This window comes from Neoarius graeffei, chromosome 4 (assembly GCF_027579695.1).
Source record: "Neoarius graeffei isolate fNeoGra1 chromosome 4, fNeoGra1.pri, whole genome shotgun sequence".
NCBI classification, from domain to species: domain Eukaryota; kingdom Metazoa; phylum Chordata; class Actinopteri; order Siluriformes; family Ariidae; genus Neoarius; species Neoarius graeffei.
The window spans coordinates 46,539,806-46,547,488 of NC_083572.1; the positions used below are offsets into that span (position 1 = coordinate 46,539,806).

The following is a 7,683-nucleotide window of genomic DNA, read 5'->3' on the forward strand; positions in this document are numbered from 1 at the left end:
GAACCCGGACCTTCTTGCTGTGAGGCGACAGTGCTAACCACTACACCACCATGCTGCCCGGCCCTATTTCTTTCATCTTTATTGGTTGACACCATCTGAACATACACTGGCTCATCAAGACTTGTTTCCATGTGACCCTGTTTTACTGCTCTTTCACTCTGGACATTCACTGGCTCGTTGATATTTGCTTCCATGTGACTGCATTTAACTCCACTTTGTCTTGTTTGCATGCCCTGTCTTTCTGTTGAAAGTTTGCACAGACTAATACACCCTTGCCTATCTAAATCTTTAACACAAACAACAACATTATAATGGCTGTCATTACAATGAGCCAAATATATGCCAGGAATTGAATGTGTACTCTGAACACATCTATATGACAGCCACCGCTCCCTGCTGTATGTGTGGATATCCACTCCTAAAAGATTAGCCATCATCTGAATTTCGACCTCTGTTGCCCATGCATTGACAAATCTAATTCTGGACTTTTCAATATAATCTGAAACACACCTATACTCCTTTCTTAAATATGGTGCACACACATCCTCGTTATGTTCCACATATTTCACTACAGCAAGTCGTAACTTTCTGTGACCCACTGATCACATGACAAATTGCGCGGAAAAAACAATTGCCATCTCCAACCATAGTAGATGTTTGACATGGAAGACCCAATGGTGTGTTATTCTCCTCAATTTCCTCCTCATCACCTTCAAACTCTACATTGAATTTCTCACACAAAGTTGCTGCACCTGCCTTAGAAATAGGCTTAAAACATGTCACACTTGTTGGCAACTCCGTAATAAACAAACATCACATCTTCTTCCATGTTTTGCACTTTATCGCCATCATGATCATCCCTGTCAAGCACCTCTATGTTGGCCTGATATTCTCTTTCAACACTTAACTCCTTCAAACTGCCAATACTCAGTACATCTGCATCCACAGAATGCTGTTGATTGCTGATAATAGCATCTTGCACACAAACATCACTGTCATACCTTTCTGCATTGGTGTCAATGCTACAGTACTGTTGTGATTCCACTCCATCATGCTGTCATCCTTCAATGTGTTTACACACTCTGATAGAACAGTTATATTCCACAAAGCCACAACTTCTACACCACATAGCTCAAATCGCTTGTCAGTGCCTAAAGATGAAGAAAGGCAATGGATGTGTGTGTGCACATCTGTCAAAGACTTAAAGTACAACACAATGCTTGCTCCAGAACCATCAACAATACCAGCAGAATTGCGTGAATGTGAATCAAGAAAAGCAAACTGATCTTTATCGCTAATAATCGCAAAAGTACTGTTATACATTGTCAAAAAACACTTGTCAAATTTCTGAAAGATACATTGTAAACCATCGAATAAACTCATATCAACTCCTGCCCTGATACTGTCTCCATCATTCACCCCATCTCACCTGATACATCACAATATGTACCGTACTGGCACAAAAAATTATGCCCCTTTATCACAACCTCTGCTGGCAAGTCTGTTACACTGAGCCAATGATTTTTCTTGTCACTAACATGACCCGATTCCCATAAATTAGAATACAGTGACTCGCCCATTACAACCACCTCATCTAATGTTTCTGAATTCCAAGTCAAAACACTGTGCAAATTTTGTAATGCCATACCTACAAGACTCACTGCCATACACTGCTTTCCAGCATGACGAAATTGAGCATGGCCTTGATGAAAGCTTCCATGTATTGCATGCAAATGACTCACACCTGAACCACTAGTGCAGCCATGTCTGACATCGCTGCAACCAACATCATCACTGGCAGCAACAGGCTGTGACGGTAAATGACTGATACCTGGACCACTAGTGCAGCCATGTTTAACATCACTGCAACCAGCATCAATACTGGCAGCAACAGATTGTGACAGACCAACTTCAACTTCAATGCCAAAAACACTGTAATGATTAGCGTTCAATGATTCAGCCAGATTATCAATATGCGGCATTAGATCATTAAAATTTGTGTTAAACACAATGCAACCTGTGCCTATCTCTGCTGACAATCCACGAGAATCCCGAATGTTTGGATCCACAACCACAAAATACTCCTCATGGTGTGTGATCACACACACCTGTTCATGAAGATTTAATAAGCATGCGCCATGACTTAACAACTTTTCCTGAATAACTTTCTCTAAACCTACAGCCACCGTAACATCACCAGAAACATCAGAATCTATAGACACACTGCAGTTTCTATCAAAGAAAATGCACTGTCCCAACAATTTTGTTAAATTGCACTTTCCCATGAATTCATTCAATTCCTGTTCATTTGAACGCTGTGCCTCTGAAGGATTCACCTTCACAAGCTGATGTCTGTCACTGCACACCTCATCCACCACATCTCCCGTCCAGTTGCACACCGGAGCAATATGATGTCTGGCTAAAGCTGCAATGCTGCATGCTATACAATTCACAGAACCTTTCCTCTGACTTTTATCTCTCACAACATTTCCACAAACAATTCCTGCCGGCAACGGCTCAGAACACACAAGGTAAAGAAGAACCATCGTTCTTACTTTTTCATTGTGCTGGCGCATGTCTCATCTTGTGTCTCCGTAATTTCGGCATGGCACTGCAATAAAAAAAAAAGGAATCAGGAATTATAGCATTCACTTATACTTGATATGCAGTAACAAAAGCTTTAAAGGGATATGCCACCATTTGGGGAAATACACTCATTTTCCACCTGCCCTCAAGTTAAACTGTTGCACACCGGAGCAATTTAGACTTATATAGACCTTTGCTTTCAGGATCTGGTGTGACCCCCTTGTGCAGCAATAATTGCAATTAAACGTTTCCGGTAACTGTTGATCAGTCCTGCACACTGGCTTGGAGGAGTTTTAGCCCATTCCTCCATACAGAACAGCTTCAACTCTGGGATATTGGTGGGTTTCCTCACATAAACTGCTCACTTCAGGTCCTTCCACAACATTTCGATTGGATTAAGGTCAGGACTTTGACTTGGCCATTCCAAAACATTAACTTTATTCTTCTTTAACCATTCTTTGGTAGAACAACTTGTGTGCTTAGGGTCGTTGTCTTGCTGCATGTCCCACCTTCTCTTGAGATTCAGTTCATGGACAGGTGTCCTGACATTTTCCTTTAGAATTCACTGGTATAATTCAGAATTCATTGTTCCATCAATGATGGCAAGCCGTCCTGGCACAGACACAGCAAAACAGGCCCAAACCATGATACTCCCACCACCATGTTTCACAGATGAAATAAGGTTCTTATGCTGGAATGCAGTGTTTTCCTTACTCCAAACATGACGCTTCTCATTTAAACCAAAAAGTTGTATTTTGGTCTCAGCCATCCACAAAACATTTTTCCAATAGCCTTCTGGCTTGTCCACATGCTCTTTAGCAAACTGCAGATGAGCAGCAATGTTCTTTTTGGAGAGCAGTGGCTTTCTCCTTGCAACCCTGCCATGCACACCATTGTTGTTCAGTGTTCTCCTGATGGTGGACTCATGAACATTAACATTAGCCAATGTGAGAATGGCCTTCAGTTGCTTAGAAGTTATCCTGGGGTCCTTTGTGACCTCGCTGACTATTACATGCCTTGCTCTTGGAGTGATCTTTGTTGATCGACCACTCCTGGGGAGGGTAACAATGGTCTTGAATTTCCTCCATTTGTACACAATCTGTCTGACTGTGGATTGGTGGAGTCCAAACTCTTTACAGATGGTTTTGTAACCTTTGCCAGCCTGGTGAGCATCAACAACGCTTTTTCTGAGATCCTCAGAAATCTCCTTTGTTCGTGCCATGATACACTTCCACAAACATGTGTTGTGAAGATCAGACTTTAATAGATCCCTGTTCTTTAAATAAAACAGGGTGCCCACTCACACCTGATTGTCATCCCATTGATTGAAAACACCTGACTCTAATTTCACCTTCAAATTAACTGCTAATCCTAGAGGTTCACATACTTTTGCCACTCACAGATATGTAATATTGGATCATTTTCCTCAATAAATAAATGACCAAGTATAATATTTTTGTCTCATTTGTTTAACTGGGTTCTCTTTGTCTACTTTTAGGACTTGTGTGAAAATCTGATGGTGTTTTCGGTCATATTTATGCAGAAATATAGGAAATTCTAAAAGGTTCACAAACTTTCAAGCACCACTGTACTTCTTGTTTCACACAAATGCCACTTAGTCTACATTAATATGGCTTCACTATACTGAAACTAGACCATACAAACACAGACTTTACCAATCCCAGTTACAAGGAACAGCCTAGTAATTTAATGTATCCATCTCATTTATCAAATAGTTCATTGCATAACATGTAACTACTCCCAACTCAGACCTGTATTCAAGACACTCCCCCCTCCCTTTACACACATTTGCAAGTTTTTGAACTTTCATAAATTAAGCTAGCCTGGCAAGCCAGACTAAATGTAAATATTTAGTCTGGCCTCGATCCGTAGACGTTGCCGAAGCGGGTAGGAGGAACAAACCGCTGTCTTTCAAACTGTCTCTGTGCGTATAGGCCAACGCTCTGACCAATCAGTGCAACAGTGACTGTGACGTAGTCAGAGCGACAGAAAGCAGTGGGGGAGGCCTTGAAATTAAATAATTTTTCAAAATGCGTATTAATTAATAAACAGGTTCTAGATATTAAGAAGTTTGGAGATAATGACCACAAGTTTGGAGTCTGTACCACATACACATTTTTTCCAAGTGTTTTTCAAGGGTTTGCTTAAACTGTTTTTGAGAGTTTTTATTTAGTGGTGTTTGGTGAAATAATTTCCCTTAAATTTAAAATAACGGGAAAATAAGAAACAATCAAAAAGTAATGTTTCAAAGCTGTTTATTAATTCTTCGTACTGCACAAACTAGCCCATCCTTTTGGCTACGAGCGGAGCCAGCTGGTAGATCAGACTTTTGCCATAGCCGGTCGGCAAAACAGCGAAAACGTCCTTCTTGAAAAGGAATGAGCGGAGAGCCTCTTCCTGCTCATGTTTCAACGAAAACTCCAAGTCTAATTCTTCTAAAACTGATTCCAAAGCGGAGTCAAACACGTGCTGTTCACTAGCCCGTAGCCATCTTTCCTGTTGCGCTTTCTCCAGTGTCGCGCAGCTTTGTCATCACTCCTGCAAAAGCCCGCCCAAAGAATCCAAACAAAAACCTTGCGTTGTGATTGGCGGGCACGATTTGATGCCCGGGGTGTTTTTGTTTATATGGTGCGAGGCTAGACATTTGCTAGGCAAAAAATATTTTTGGCTGCTAGGCGGTTGGGTCTAGTTTACTAGGCTAAAATTAAGCTGAACTTAACTCTATGCAAAACAAGTTAAAAAGACATTAAACCAGACAATTTTACTTTACTCCTCAAAATACAACACAACAAAATGGCTCAAATTGATAACATTTTGAACATAAAGCCAATTCTAAACTAAGCCCTTCTTTCAAATAAAGTTGAAACGCGTTAATCCAAGCACTTTACCCCCCCATCCAATTTGCTACCTATTCACATGTCCTTTGTTCCACAGATTACTTTCCACTTCACAAAAAATATAAAAATTGTATAACTAGATAGCTATTTTGTAGATTTTATTAAACCACACAAAGAACACAAAAAGTTGCATCCCTAATTAAAAACACAATTACAAAAGAATTCACCACATCTATATGAACCTTTAAATGAAATCACACTAGTAGCCTATGGCCCAAAATAACCTCCCTCAGTCACACAGTCCATCTCACTCCCCAGTTGTACTAACTAACCTTAACTTAAATTTAGACCCAGATTTCACAATCATTTATTTGTCACAATAGTTTTTGTAATAATTATGTAATAATTATTTCAAAACACTAAATAACTCAGGGGCGGCACGGTGGTGTAGTGGTTAGCGCTGTCGCCTCACAGCAAGAAGGTCCGGGTTCGAGCCCCGTGGCCGGCGAGGGCCTTTCTGTGTGGAGTTTGCATGTTCTCCCCGTGTCCGCGTGGGTTTCCTCCGGGTGCTCCGGTTTCCCCCACAGTCCAAAGACATGCAGGTTAGGTTAACTGGTGACTCTAAATTGACCGTAGGTGTGAATGTGAGTGTGAATGGTTGTCTGTGTCTATGTGTCAGCCCTGTGATGACCTGGCGACTTGTCCAGGGTGTACCCCGCCTTTCGCCTGTAGTCAGCTGGGATAGGCTCCAGCTTGCCTGCGACCCTGTAGAACAGGATAAAGCGGCTAGAGATAATGAGATGAGACTAAATAACTCATACTTAGTTTTGAGATTCATTGTACATTTATGTTAAAATAAATTCTCACTCAATTAAAAAAAATACTTTTTTTGCAAAAATAGCCTACGCTTGTATATCTGCACAAATAAAACTCTAAATATACAGCAATCCTCAACAAAACATCATAGTAGGCTAATAACACTTTGACAATAAACCTAGATCTAAATAAAACCCTATGCCTATACTTTCAACCACAACCACCAAACAAATATTAAATATTGAACAAAGAAATAATCTCCTTCTTCTCTCTTTTAGTAGTAGTCTTGCAGATGTATTCCACAGAAGTAGTCTTGCAGATCCCAAAGTGATATTTCGTGTCAGTGTAGGTTGAATTGGGATTAATTAAATTATAAATTATGTAATAATTGATAATTGAATTAATCAATTTATAAATAAAGATCAGTCTCATAAAATCTTAAATTATTAATCTTAATACTCACCGTGAATGGTTACATTCAAGATTAATGGTAGCTCTGCATTAGATGGGAAACCCAGTTGTATACAAAAGCTAAATTTTTGAAGGAAAAAGGAGTTCTAAATAGTTGACCTTGTGAATAAACAACAGGAACAAGTAAAATGTAATTCAATTTGATTAGCTTTTATTTGTCTACTACTCACTAATAATAATCTCACAAAATACATTCAACGTCGGGCAAAGGTAATAACAAGACAAAACAATGGAACAATTACACCTGGATCATAGATTTGAGGGGAAGAGAGAGAGAAAGAGATAGGAAAAGAGAATCCCTTGTGTGTGCGTGTGTGTGTGTGTATGTGTGTGAGAGAGACTGGGGCAAGCCGATGCGTGCGTGTGTGTAGGTGTGTATGTATCTGTGGTAGTGGTGTGTCGTTCACGAACGAACCGTTCTTTTTGAACGAGTCTTCGAAGTGAACGACTAGAACTAGTTCGCGCTGCCTCTCGTTCTCGGTCGTTCGCGAATCAGCAGTCTCTGCTCGCTGGCAGCAGGGCGGTCGCTGAATCTCGGTCGTTGGCGAATCAGCAGGATCTGTTCAGTAGCAGAAGGGCGTCCAACTTGCATTTTGATCTGTGCAGAGCAGCGCCACTTTACTTCTTTAAGGGCTATCTGAGCCCTATTATCAGAGCGTTGACACATCTCAGGTCTTTAGTTTACAATTTAGAGCTCTCACTCAGCAATACATTTCAGTTCACAGCGAACGAGCTCAGCAGTTCGCGAACGAACAGCCAGCCTGCCTGCTGCCATACTGGGCTGGGCGCATAGCAACGGTTTCCATGACTGTGATAAACAATGAAGAACGTGGCTCTGGAGATCGCGGCATACTGTGTTCGGTTTTTTAATGTTAATGCAATTTGTAATAAAGTGGTTTGTTCTTTGTCATGAGCGTTGCTGTTGAATATGAGCAAAATGGGTGTTACTTAA

General features: G+C 40.7%; 1 pseudogene; it reads right to left on the reverse strand.

Moving 5' to 3' along the window:
- LOC132884579 (uncharacterized) overlaps positions 1–1,982 on the reverse strand; it is a 64,557-nt pseudogene extending 62,575 nt beyond the window's left edge.
- Positions 1,983–7,683: the final 5,701 nt, after the last annotated feature.